This window comes from Pollicipes pollicipes, unplaced genomic scaffold (assembly GCF_011947565.3).
Source record: "Pollicipes pollicipes isolate AB1234 unplaced genomic scaffold, Ppol_2.1 Scaffold_7231;HRSCAF=8579_pilon_pilon_pilon, whole genome shotgun sequence".
NCBI classification, from domain to species: domain Eukaryota; kingdom Metazoa; phylum Arthropoda; class Thecostraca; order Pollicipedomorpha; family Pollicipedidae; genus Pollicipes; species Pollicipes pollicipes.
Window position 1 is genome coordinate 25,995,911 of NW_023597034.1, and position 12,064 is coordinate 26,007,974.

Below are 12,064 nucleotides of genomic sequence, written 5' to 3' on the forward strand. Positions count from 1 at the left end.
TCTGCGGAGACGGGCGCGAGGCCGTGTTCAGGACGCCGGGATCGTGCTGAGCTGTTGTGCCTCGACGTGTAGATCCTGATATAGGTGTATCTGTCAACGTCCATACAGCTGTGTGATGTTGATGAATTAACGAGCGGACTGAGCGGATTGTTGTGTATTCGAGAGGATGCTTTGCATCTGAGATCATAGTGGTCGTTCGATGAAGATAAATTATGATTTAGTTCGTTGTATTATGCTATTCACTTGCAAGTATGAATATATGCTTAGCAACGGAAGTGGTTGATGGCCAAAATATCATATAGATAGATATATGTGTGTATACATATATAGTTACGATACATATTTCTATACCATTTCATATAACATTGTGATGGATGTACCGCACAGATTCAGTTATATGATATTCATAATGATATATTTTACAATTAGGACGATCTGCTCCAGAATAGGTGCAGCTCAGCAATTAAAAGATCCCGTGCTCAGCGGCGAAATACCATTTTGCGCTATGTTATAGCGTATGGTATTTTCGGTTCATACCTGAGATGTTTACATCAACTGGAGACATGTCTAACGTTCGGCGCATCCCTGTCTGTCTAGACTGACCATCTGCGTGTTTGGCGCTGTTTAATGACAAAGGGAAATAATGCTCCGATAAAAAATGTTTTTGTTGTGATGCCCTGCCCCTGCATAAGCCCCATATCTATTAATCTGGGCTTGCCCTTCTGCTTTACGTTGATACGAAATATTTGATTGCCATCTGAAATTGCCATTGCCGAATGGTTGCTGCATGAAAGTCATGCAGGCTGCTCAAAACCACGAGCATATAAAACGTTGACAGATCAAGATATGAGATTTCATATATAATAATAAAAATTTCGCTGCTATTTTTCATCTCGTTTCATTTTTATCTCCACTTTTCCGCGATCACTTGAGGCTCAATCACCACTGCATAAATGCTTATGTTTGTGCTTTGTCGTCAGAAAACAGCCATTAATACCTTTTACACACGACATGCACGCCCCGCATCACTTCGCATGGTACTAATTCGAATACTAACAGCAGCACCCCTGAAAGTCCTGGCATGCCCGTCCGGCTGCCCAGCGCAGCCCCACCGCGCTGCGCCGCCCAGCCCAGCTGACCGGAGGGCCATGTTTCAGACTGGAACGAGTGCGACCGTGACAACGGAGGCTGCTCGCACGACTGCCTCAATACACCTGGCTCCTTCCTGTGTACCTGTCCGCACCAGATGCGGCTGGCCGGCGACGGCAGACGCTGTCTCGGTGAGTCGCGAGGCCGTGTGGTCGGTGTCTCTGTAAGTCGCGGGACCGTGTGGCCGCTGTTTCCGTAACTCGTGAGACCGTGTGGCCGTTGTTTCCATGAGTCGTCAGACCGTGTGGCCACCATGTCCGTGAGGGGTGAGGCTGTGTGGCCGCTATGTCCTTAAATCGTGAGACCGCGTTGCCGCTATCGCCGTATGATGTGAGATAGTGTGGCCACTCTTTCCATAAGTCGTGAGACCGTTCGGCCGCTATGTCCGTAAGTCGAGACCGTGTGGCCGCTATGTCTGTAAGTCACGAGACTGTGTGGCCACTGTTTCCATGAGTCGTCAGACCGTGCTGGGGCCAGCCCATGCTGGTCCGGTCGCCCGGTGTAATGCGTAGAGACATCCACTAAACAGTCAGGCTCCAACATAAGACTCATTTGAATGCATTCAGCTTTACGAAAGCTTGCAGACGCCTCACCCCACACGCTTGAGCAGTGATGAATCGCGTGTCGCATGTCTTGTAACACCTCCTTTTCCATCGGAACAAAGTGCACCGAGCTCATTCGCACCATACCTGGGACGCTGCTGCCTTTTATGCGCGCCTGACGACTTGTCATTTCCATAATCGACAAGGGTCCTCTCGACATGCACACGGGAAGCAGCCCATTTGTCCAACGGGCCCTGACCGGGGCCCCCCGCTGGGTCGGTCGTCAGGCCGGCGGGCCAGTTTGACACCGCCGACACTATAAACAGCGGTAGCTCACGTCCAGCAGGCACTCGGCCGGTCATTAGCAGGAGCCGGCTCGTGCCCTCGCCGTGACGACGCGACGACGCGGCGCATTTGCGGCGCCGGTGGAAGCGCCCCTGGGGAGCGGCGGGCGCTGACGCCAGTCAGCCCCCGACGCCGCCGCAAGACGGGGGGCGGCGGCCAGGCAGGCCGGCGGCGCCGGCTGAGCTGATGGCGTCTTTGATAGCGGTGCGCCGGTGGAAGCGCCCCTGGGGAGAGGCGGGCGCTGACGTCGGTCAGCCTCAAGACGGCGCAAGACGGGCGGCAGCGGCCAGGCAGGTCCGCGGCGCCGGTTGAGGTGATGGCGTTTTCGATAGCAGTTGGTGTTACAAGAAGAAGCTTCCGTTCGCTTCACTGCGCGAAGAGGCGTCATTGTTGGCATCAGTAGCTCCGTCGCCGACGACGTCACGTAGACTCGCGTCCCGACAGTGTAAAGTCAATCGAGCTCCTGCAAATGCGACACGGACTCCAACAAAATCGTGCTGCATCGCGTGTTAACCTCATGGCTCGGGAACACCGTGACCCTCGTGGTCCCTTGGCTCTCGAGCTAACACTTGCAAGCTGTTTTTAGTTTTCATGGATCGCTCGGACACATGGACGGTGCAGCGCTTCCCCGCGCGCGGGGCAGCGTACAGACACTATCTAGACGTAGTTCTCGCTACTTTCGTTGCGCGAGGAGCCGGTGCCGTTGGTGTCGGTGTAGCACTGCTTCTAACCATAGGACAGTGATTCGCACCTAAATGATGCAGTGTATTCTTGTAAGATGTTCTTAGCACCTGCGTCGCTGGACAGTCTACTGCGCTTGGCAAATGCTTTATTCATCGTTGCTTGAGTCTTGTGACATGTTTTCCTAGATACCCATACTATACCGATGCCATAGTATAGGTTTTTATAGTGTAGCATGCTTTAGCACGGAATGTATAGTAAAACTTGTCCTCAACGACCTGGTTAATGTGATCTTTGTTCGACTGATTTCTACTACGCAAGCGAAACCGTTCCCCGCTTAATTCCAAAACACGCGCGCCACCTTCTTGCACGCCTTGTGATCGACAACGATTTCGAACAAACTTTAGTATATGTTGTAGATCGTCACGAAGGTTGAACCTGCCGTATGCGTTAACTGCACGGCAATCCGTGCAACCGTCTGTGCTGCGCGTGTGGCTAAAGAACTGCGGACAGGTAGACAGGCAGACAGGCATTTATCTGCACGATCACTATGAAGCATGTGAGCTGATTATAACGACTGAACTCGACGCTTGCTGGGTTCGTCTCTAAACACCTGTCCACGGCTCCACGAAGCTGACTATTTTGAGCACCCGAAACAGATCTAATTGGTTAACTGATGGCTTTGCTTCTGTTGGCGACGGCGGACTTCGTGGCTGCGCTCATCAGGAGAATTAATGTCTCAAAGCAGCATTAATTTCCCACTGTGGGCTGTTGTGTTCGTTGTGATTGCTATCGTGCGCTTTTTAGTCGTTTGCGTCGTTCTGATGATTGTAACGGGTGCACAGTGCCATAAGAAACTATAAGATAGTCTCAGAATAGCGCGAGACGAAATTTTGGCAATGCAGCAAATTGGCAATGCAATGGCAATGCAACGAATTTGGCAATTGGCAATGCAACAAATGGAATGTGAAAGAGAATATGATGCAACCGCTGCGCAGGGAACCGGTTTGCAACTTCACCAAAACCTCCCTGATAGACGCACACCAGACATTTCAAGAAAAGCGACTTAAAAATATCACAACAAAGGCGTTCAGCGAACAGATCCCCAGATGATCGCCAGCTCCTAGAACTGTTCATGTTGGACGCCATCCTGTCCAAGATTGCAGCTTCCCTTGGCATCGCCGGCCCCCAGCCGCTCTGTCAGAGTCCAATGAAGGGTGTGTTCCCATCGCGTTCATTCCGGGGTGTCGCGGATAAATCACCGGTGTTGAAAAGACCGGTCCGCGCCTGTGACACCTACAAACGACGATGACGACAGCCAAGTGGTGTTGTTCTGTTGACCGTCCCTGCCCCCACCGGCGGTCAGGGGGGAGCGTGCCTCGTCCGTCTCGAGCGACGTCGGGTATGTCTTCCCCTCCCTCCCGCCCTGGAGACGACCCCTGCCGCTCCCCGTCTCGTTGGCCGCCGTGAGCTGGGGCCACGGTCAGGGAGGGCTACAGGCTAAAGATGGAGCGTTCGGGGCCGGCAAGCGTAGTGCGTCCGAAGCGGGCCCTAAGCAAGCGTAGACCGTGTCCAAGCGCTGCCCGATGAGACCGCCCAAGATCATTGCACAGGTTTGGGCTCGATTCCAAAGAGCAAACTTTCAAAGATGACAAAGCGTTTCCATGAACGAAAACTAACAATCGTAAATTTATGCTATCGACTTCATAACCATTTAACACAAATCACTCAAGGCTGGCAAGTACCAGAATCTGGAAATAGCAGCTCAGTTTATCCAGAGAGAGTAAGGCCGGATATAAGAACTACGCATTTCCATGGTGTCCAACGACAGACCGGTAACGCCGGTCCACCACGGTAACATGCACAAGCACGTATGTACTGCTGACAGTTCTTGCAGCATAGCCCATATGTGCCAGAATGCAGCAACGGAGTAGCAGACCACACCGAGGCTCGCGGGTGAACTAAACCTTTTAGAAGCTCATGATTTATAACTAAGCGCCAGGGTGACTACAATGAGCGAATTGCTAGAGCGGCATGGTTGGGAACTTGTAAGCACGAGCACACCGAGTAATATCCCCTGATTGAGTTCCGCGTTCAGTAGGTGGTCTTGTGGTCTCATGGTCATATGGTCTTGTGGTCCACCCGGTCTTATCCAGCAGTTATCCCAGCACCATGCGAGTCCCTGAAAAATGACAGGCCGCTGCGCACACTGCGCGCAATTATGAAAATTGATGCGTCAAAGCAAAGCTACACGGCATCGCTCAGTAAGCCCGCGTTAACGTCGTGTGTCTTGGCGGGGGGCGTACGCACATAGTGGCCTTGGGGCATGCCCCCTTCCGCATCGAATTTATGGAATGTAGGTATTGGTATGTACGTGACTAAACATTAACAATCATGGCATGTCAGGAATATACATGAGAATAAGAAATAAAAGACATGCGATGTTGTTTCACGACTCACAGAACCTTGCGCGCCTCCACAGCCCGCTGGACTTGGCTTTCAGTGACAGTTGTTTAGCTGTGCCTCCCTCCCCTTGTGAAATTCCACGCCCTTGCTCGTGCAATAACGCTTGTGGTGCGGTGGAATAATGAGTCATATCCCAAAGCGTATTTCCAATAATTTCAACCAAAAAATTAATTATTTTGAGCTAAAGACTTTAATGAAAGGTTAAAGCTTTTGAACCTTTAAAAATGACAGGAAAAAGGCAAGTTTCAAGAGCCAGTGATTAAAAGGCAACAGATGACGACTATCTCAGTGTTGAAATTATTCATTCCAACGTACGTGGCTCCTTTTATTGTAAGAATTTTTATTCAAACGTGACAATGAATGCAATGAAATGTGCATACCTCCATGTCATCTGGTTTTTGGTGTCTGGTTCTGAGCTGCGTGCCTTTTTTACCTTTTTTTGCTTTGCCGCTCTACTTTGCATTTTCTTATCTTACACATTTCCTTGTGAGCTGGAATTCATAGCGAAAAGTATTACGTCATATTTCCAGTTATCGACTAGATGTAACTTCCAGCAAAGCAAGCAAAGGATCTGAAATTTGCTACACTTCAGATACAGTCACACATGCTCACTTGTTGATACTTTATTGAACCATAACGGATATGAAATAAAATTAACGCTGCCACAGCTCTGGGCAACAGACGCTAACACATACGGGTATACACATGGTGCTACCACACTTCTTTAAATGATAAGCAAACACATTTAAATTGCAACACAAAAATAGCTCACAATGCTTCGTGAAGCGTCGTGTTCACTAAACCCTGGCAAATCGCCTTCATCGGCACTCTACCGTTCCCACTGCGGCACCATTGGTTCTCATTACAGCCGTCGGTCCTTGCATCCGTACCAGGATGACAGATGATCCCTGTTGCCCACCCGCATCATGGGTGATGCTAATCCTGGCTACGTCTGATCATTGCATAACGTGTGCCGAGTCTCCGCCGTCCTGGGGATCACGGTTGACAGCCCTTCTTATGAGCATGCCCACGGATGGCACTGGATGCCAGGCATCGTTTGTCTCCGTTTGTGATTCGCACCACCTGCTGGGGACTGGATACAATCCAGGTTTACCGCTGCATAATGTGTGATTCTATCAGTCGGATTAAAGGACGATATATCCGGCGCCTGATTATGAATGGCACCGCTTGATACTGATAGCAGACAGCGCGAAAATGATTTATGGTGCACGCCTGTTGTGCCTGGTAAGATACGTCAATAACTTTGAACACGTCGCCGAACCCGGCGATGTCTGTTGAAAGGCAGACGTGTTAATGATCCTTGCAAAATGCGATCATGATCATTCCGTTGCGACCACATCGCCTGTTGTAACGTAATGGGTGCGACGGGTGCTACGTCTGTTATCGCTGCCTGGCTGGGCAGCAGCGTGTCTTTCATCGCGGCCAGGGCTCGTCAGCTGACATGTCGGTCATCACTGCAGCTGTTCGATTGGGCTGGCCCGGCACGTTGTCCACCGCCACCGCCCGGCTTGGCGCCGTGCCGTGGCCGTGCCCGTTGTTGTCGTTATCAGCGGCGGGTCTGTCATCACTGTCTGGAATGGTATCGTCTCCAGCGTGACTACAGGGTGGGACGTAATGTCCGTCATCACTGTTCAGCCGGACCCCATGTTCATCATCACTGTCCATCCGGGCCCCATGTTCATCATCACTGTCCATCCGGGCCCCATGTCCGTCAGCACTGTCCATCCGGGCCCCATGTTCATCATCACTGTCCATCCGGGCCCCATGTCCGTCAGCACTGTCCAGCCGAGCCCCATGTCCGTCGTGATTGGCAGTGGGCAAGGCGGAACGGACACTACCGTCCACCGGGACGCCTCCTTACCCTGCCTGCACACAGACATGCGCCTTACTGCCCACCATGCTGCTAACATCAGTAGAAACGTATGGGAGAGTATGAACATAGAGCACCTATCAGTCCCCTCTCCCCTTCCCCAGCCCACCCTCACCCCCTGAAATTCGTCCTGCATCGGCAGGGGATCGGTGCGATCCCCAGATGGGGTCGAACGGCACCGGCTGTTGGTCAGTTCCCTCCACCCCACTCCACCCTCACCCCCCGAAATTCGTCCCGCATCGGCAGAGGGTCGGTGTGACACTCAGATGCAGTCGGAGGGCGCCTGCTGTTGGTCAGTTGCGGTCGGTCGCGACAGATGAGCGGCGCTCTGCGTCCTCGTCGCTCTCCTCAATCCGCCGTGGAGAGCTGAACAGAAGAGCATCAATTCAGCGCGAAAGGCCCCGGCAGTAAATCGCCGGCTGTGTACAGAGCAGTGTCAAAATGGCGGCCATAAATCGCCGCAAGACTGCCGGCAGACGCGGTCTTTGCGCTTGTTCCCAGCTCCGTTCAAGGTCTACCGACGGCTGGGTCTGACAAGCTATGAGTTGCGGCAATGGTGCAGCTGTTTTTCCGTGTTTGCCTCCGCGTTTGATCGCGGTTCAGTCCTGATTTGGAGATGACCCAGTTCGGCTGAGGTTTATGAGGCACCGGCTGTTGTGTGGGGTGCAGGCGCGGGTGCCTTGGAAGCCGTCAGTGAAACACTCAGCGGCGCTGATTATCTGTCATATGAATGAATATACTAGCTCCGTCCGAGAGCAAATGGAGGTTGAGTGAATTTCTGTTGGCTGCTGCTGGCCTGCACCTGAGTCCGCTATCTTTTCTGCTTGCTCGAAGTTAATGGCACCTTTGGTGGTCGTCTGGCCCGTTTATATCTCGTTCTGACATGACGTGCGGTAAATCAGTCTACGGGTGGATTAGTTTTTCGTGCCATCGCCCTCCCGTGGTGTGTCAGTAAATATACAACGTTGCAACCAGTTACCTCTCATGCCGTCACCAGGTGTTCTTGAGTCCTGATCATGACAGCTTTTGGTCATGGATGCGTCACAGCCCAATTCTCTCCTTGGAATCGTTGGGATTCGAACCGGTCTTCTGATCACGAATTTAGCGTTGTACCAACTGAGCTGATCAGGAGGGACCGTCCCATCCTACCCAACGCGTCCTTTCCGGTTAGCTCGGTGGGTAGACCGCTGGCTTTGCATCCACAGGATCTCGGCTACAATCCTACCAATTCCAATAAAAAAATTGTGGCTGTGTTGTTGTTGCATCACTTGTTGTTGCAACAACAACACAGCCACAATTTTTGCATCACTTCTTTACCAAAAATTGTTGCATCACTTCTTGTATGCAATGCAATTACCGTTTCTCTTGTACTTAAATCTGCGTGAAGAGTAAACCCGCGAAAAGCGGTGTGATCCACTCAAATTGTTTGTACGTTTAATCGGTGATCAAGCATTATATTAACCTTTTTCAGAGAGTGCTGTTTCCAGTCTTTCTACTACTTTAAAATGGTTCCTTTCGAGAATACAGTGTATTGGAGCTCACCAACCAGCGGATGCAAAAACCTCTGCGTGCTTTCGGGCCATGTTTCTCAGATGGACTCACCAGGAATGTGTGAAAAGCTATGAGTGTAGAAATAAAATAAAAATCCTAAGCGCTGGCGTGAGTACTTTTTGTTGTCGATGTCAGGAGTGTCTTGTGTAACTCCAAGAGGGATGAAACAAAGTATTTTACCCCTAGCTGAGTAAGGTGACACAAAGATTCTAAACGTGCAGAGTAATAAGGGTTCTCATAAGGCGACAATGCATAAGAAAAGTGCACGCTATCCAACTCGGGTTCGATTTCATGTTCGAAGGCCCAAGGGCTTAAACGTAAAGAGTTTTTAGGTGTCCTGGCTTGGTCTGGGCCCCTGGTCAGTCTTATGGCTTTCCAGATTTTCTGAACGTCGTGTATTGCGTTACCTACCGATATCCAAGTCTTCTTGTGCGTGTACTGGACCATGACCATCGAGTGTGGTGTTTCCCGCGAGTAACCACTGTCGCACCTCCGTATCCATTCCCCACGTCTACACGAGTCTGCGTGCTCTCCCGCCTTTTGTCGGCCATTCCATGACGTTGGCTTGCTTTTGATGTCTTGTTTTGTTGCAGGAGCTAGCGAATGCTTGAACAATAACGGCGGCTGTGCTCACATCTGCGATGATTCCACGGAAGAGGTCAAGTGTCGATGTCATCTCGGGTAAGAACATATTCAGAGAGTGCTTTTTGGTCATGTTTGGAGCCAGCTGCTGTTAGTGTGGAGTATGAGGAAAGGCAATGCTACGCTGTCCCTATCCCCATTTTATCCACGGGAATGAGCTTTATTTAGAGGTCTTCAATGCGCCAAGTGTTGTCTGCGCTAAAAAGGAAGATGCACTGCAAAACATGTATAGTGCTGGCAACGGCCGGCATTCATAACTGCGTGTTTTCTAAGCTGGTTTGAATTAGAATGTGAAATAACTTCTTGCGCAAAGTCGAACGAATCATTGTGACAACCTCCCACTACTGCTGAAGCTGCCCACCCAGCCACTTGGCTACGTAGGTAGCTCCACGCTGTCGGCACTGATGCAGCGCTCGGGGTACGAAATCATGAGAAGTCCTATATGTATTGGCAGCTACCTTTCAAACATGATTTGTGCTTGCATACACGCGGCCGTGAATCAAACCCTTCGAATCATTATGCGTCAGAATCCGAACCCACGCGATGCTACGGGTTTTGGTCCATCGCCGCAGCTTGCTCCATTTCACTTTCAGTTCCCGAGGGACGGTGGCGAATGAGTCTAAGTGTTGATTCCTATCAATGATTCCGACCACCTGCATGATACGGATTATCGGCACCCCGTGTGACTAGTACGCTGTGTGATCGGTGCGATGCATGACTGGCATGCTGTGTGGCCGGTACGCTGTGTGGCCGGCATGCTGCGTGGCCGGCACGCTGTGTGGCCGGTATGCCGTGTTGCCGGTATGCTGTGTTGCCGGTACGCTGTGTGGCCGGTACGCTGTGTGGCCGGTATGCTATGTGACCTGCACGCCGTGTTGCCGGCACCTGTGTGGCCGTTACGCTGTGTGACCAGCACGCCGTGTCGCCGGCGCTTTGCGCCATCGATACCCTGTGGCCTCGGCGCCCGCTGCCGAAGCGGGGCGCCGTCGCTGACCGACTCAGCAGCGGCGCCGGTGGTGGCGCTGGCGCGCGCCCGACGCCTTGTTTACGGACGCGGCTGGGCGTCAGCGCCGGCCCGGGCGGCGGCGGCGGCCGGCTGCCCGCTGGCGGCGACCATTCTTCAGTGGCGCCGGCCCGCCGGTGTGCGGCCCGCCGGCGCGATGAGCGGTTGCCAGGCCCGGGCAGGTGTGCCCGACCGCCGCGACCGCCGCTGCCGGTGTCGGCAGCGGCGGCCGCGCCGGACCGGCGGCGCGACGGACCGCCCGGCGCGGAGTGCCGCTGTTGCTGGGACGGCGATAGCGCCGTCGCCCCATGGGGAGGGAGGGGTGCGGTTTGATAACCGACGTAATCAATATGGATGGGGTGTCAAGTTGTCGGTCTCCACAGCGTATGCTGCAAGTGAAATATCGATGAGCGGTGCAGTGACAGTCATGGGCCATATTTATGTGATAATAAAATTGCAATGTTTTTATGTCCGTCCTGTGCCACGTTTCAAATTATCCTCATTGCTGATAAACGGACCCTCGAGGGGCCTTGAACCCAACGTCGTGACCCATAGCAATATCAGGTAAGAAATGATATGTTAAGTTCCTTTTTGTAGTGCTGCGTGTAGCACATAAGTAACACATGGATGTTTAGCCAAACGTTGAAGCTACCACTGAAAGCACAATTACGCGAGCTGCGACCGGATACTAAACAGAGCTTTTCTGGTCTATCCCGAGCTGCTAGGTTGCTGAGGTGTTTACGTCTACTGATGAATCTTTTCTGGCTTCGTTCGGAACCTCTCTGGGCTATCTTGGTCCATTTCAGTCTCATGAGTTCATAGTTCCTACGCTGAGTTATCGCCCTTCAGTGTGTCAGGAGGTGCCGGTTAAGCAACGTTGTAGTGCAAACATTTGCTATATTGACAGTGCTTGCCGCTTCAAGCTGGGTTTACGTTCACAAGCCTTACAAGTGACCAGGACTGAGTGAGGTTTAGCAAAACAACACCCTTGAAAACGATGACGCAAAAATAAAACTGGTCGAAATCTGCGCGTGCCGCCGAAGGATTTCGATGACCCGTGCCGAGCATCAGGATAGAAAATAAAGTTCCAAATGAGCATCGGTGTTCATCACAAAGAATACAGAGCTAGTTCTAAACGTCCATAACCTAGGCAATGTCCCATGATGGTCCCATGTTCCAAGGTCTCAAGCAAGGTCCCATGCTGGTCCCATGTCCCAAGGTCCTGAGCAAGGTCCCATGATGACGCTTGTGCTCAGCCTCGGAATAAGATTACAAATGTACAGCGATTCTAAGATCTTTAGGTCAGCATGCCTTAAGATGTTGCTCAATTTCCTATTTGAAAGTTGGTATTTGTTGCGCTGTGTTCCTTTGCTGCGTGGCAGCTTACCATGTGCTCCTTTGCGGTGTGTGTACTCTTCGTAGACGTGCGTCTTCAAGGTGTTCATTACACCCGTCACGAATGTAACGCTGTTTCCTCTGCATAAAAGATCCCTGGGTGTGCATGCGGGTACATTAAATGTTATTCTCTTCCTCATTTATCTTCCTTTCAGTCCACTAGCACATGCATGGCAAATCTGCTTCCACCGGGCACATTCGGGTATAGCGCTGATCGTACTAAATGGACCTTAAATGGACCTTAAATGTACCTTACGGTGGGGGTCACTAGTCCATGCTACCCAGCACTGAGGCCGTGCATACGATTCGATCTTACGGCGGCATTACCTGCTTTGCATGGCTCGTCGTCTATAGCAGGGAGTTTCACATTTGCACAAATTTGCTTGCCTCGACTTTCTA

The 12,064-nt window shown here is 51.7% G+C and overlaps 1 protein-coding gene across 1 annotated transcript in view; it reads left to right on the forward strand.

Annotated features, from left to right (window-relative positions):
- The window catches only part of LOC119109293 (multiple epidermal growth factor-like domains protein 6), a 64,274-nt gene that overhangs the window by 26,042 nt on the left and 26,168 nt on the right, over positions 1-12,064 (forward strand). Inside the window, exons 2-3 of the mRNA XM_037232891.1 lie at positions 1,158-1,280; positions 9,219-9,306. The gene's annotated coding sequence lies outside the window, so the exon portion shown is untranslated. The remainder of the gene's footprint in view (positions 1-1,157; positions 1,281-9,218; positions 9,307-12,064) is intronic.